Consider the following 1,844-nt stretch of genomic DNA (forward strand, 5'->3'; position numbering starts at 1 on the left):
CCAAGACCTCTCTCTCTTGTTTACCTCATATTATTTTATTTAGTTGAATTCAATTTAGCTTAATCAACCAACCAACCAATTGTGTGATCACTTGGCCTACTAACCCTAATTACCATAGTTTCACAATTTGATACACCATCAAATCCCTAGGGACGATCCCTACTCGCCCTATCTATATTTTATATAGAGAAAGGTAGTAGTGGCTTTTTATAAATGTAAAACTTGGCCACCTCCTAAACACACACAACTCTCAAGCTTTGTTGGTTGTGGCGACTCCATCAAGGAAACCGACAGCAAGTTTTTGGCGCCGTTGCCGGGGATTTTAAATTGGCAATGTCGAATTGTGAAATTCAATTAGGATTAGTACTCTTTTGATCGTGTCTTTACTTTCTTTTTATTTTCTGTTTTTGATTACTTATTAAGTTTGTTCTTTATTAACAAGGTGCATTGAGCAAGGAGCTAGCAAAGAACTTCCAAGCTATGGAGCAAAGCAAAGCAAAGGAAAAATGCTTTAAATGAAGAGTTGCTAAAAAAATTTTGCTAAGCTAAGTTTTTAAATTTGGAGTTGAAGTGCTAAAGGACTATTGTGAGACCTTCTTACTCAATCTCCTTAGTTAAATCGGGGGCCCACGTGGAGACATTTATTTGACATACATTGCATTTGAAAATTGTGATTGTGAAGTTTAATTGCATTATTGAGAAAGTTGCTTATTCGTGTTGCATTGTGCATGCATGGTCGTCGTTCATTGAGACCTACTCTTGTCCCTCTTGATTTGCATTTAGAATCCACTATTAGGAATCCAAGGGGAAGAGGAAGTTCACATAGAACCAATCTACCAATGGATGCTCTCAATGATGATCATGTTGAAGACCTTGGTCACATAGACCAACAAGGCATCCTTCACCCTAATGTGCAAAATGATAATATGCAAGTTCCATTAGGCATGCCTAGGCCATACATTCATCAACCTCCTCAACAACAAGGCCAAATTCCAATGGGAATTCCAAGGCCAATGTATGCACCACAACCCCCCATCATTAATCAAGCTCAATATAACCAAGGTGTCCATGTTGCACCTCAAGTTGCTAATCCACCACTCGCATTGAGAGATCACTATGTGCCTAATGAGTATAATGCACCCACATGCATTCAATTGCCACCATTTAGAGCACACCATTATGAGATTAAAGCACAAACTATCCAAATGCTACCTAACTTTCATGGACTTCCTAGTGAAGAACCTTACAAGCATTTGGATGAGTTTCTTGAAGTTTGTTCTACCGTTCGATACACGGACATGCCGGAAGAAGTTTTAAGGCTGAAACTTTTTCCATTCACCCTTAAAGATAAGGCGAAGTATTGGTTCAACAACCTTAGGCCTTTTTCTATAACTTCTTGGGCAGAAATGCAACAAGAATTTTTGAAAAAGTACTATCCGGTTTCGAAGACCAATGCTATGAGAACCACCATTAGGGAATTCACACATGGGGAGGGAGAAACTTTCCACGAGGCATGGGAACGCTTCAATGAATTGCTTAGGAAGTGTCCTCACCATGACATGCCTAAATGGCAATTGGTCCAATTCTTCTTTGAAAGCTTATCGGACAATTATAAAGGCATGGTTGATGCTTCAATGGGAGGTTCTTATATAGACCGGCAAGAGGAAGACGTGTGGCGTCTTTATGAGAGCATGAGTGAAAACTCTTTGCATAGAACATTGTCATCTAGGAATGGTAGAAATTCTCAAGGTAGGAAGAGTGTTGGCTTACATCAAGTTGACCACTCAAATGATATAACCGCCGAGATGAAGTCTTTATCTCAAAAGTTTGATCAATTGATCAAT

At 39.2% G+C, this 1,844-nt stretch overlaps 1 pseudogene; it reads right to left on the reverse strand.

The window, feature by feature from the left end:
• Positions 1-1,460: 1,460 nt before the first annotated feature.
• Positions 1,461-1,561, reverse strand: LOC132280582 (small nucleolar RNA R71; annotated as a pseudogene).
• Between the last annotated feature and the right edge of the window lie 283 nt (positions 1,562-1,844).

Source organism: Cornus florida, unplaced genomic scaffold, assembly GCF_030987335.1.
Source record: "Cornus florida cultivar Cherokee Brave unplaced genomic scaffold, ASM3098733v1 CherokeeBrave_3.0.0_Hap2_Chr10, whole genome shotgun sequence".
NCBI lineage: Eukaryota > Viridiplantae > Streptophyta > Magnoliopsida > Cornales > Cornaceae > Cornus > Cornus florida.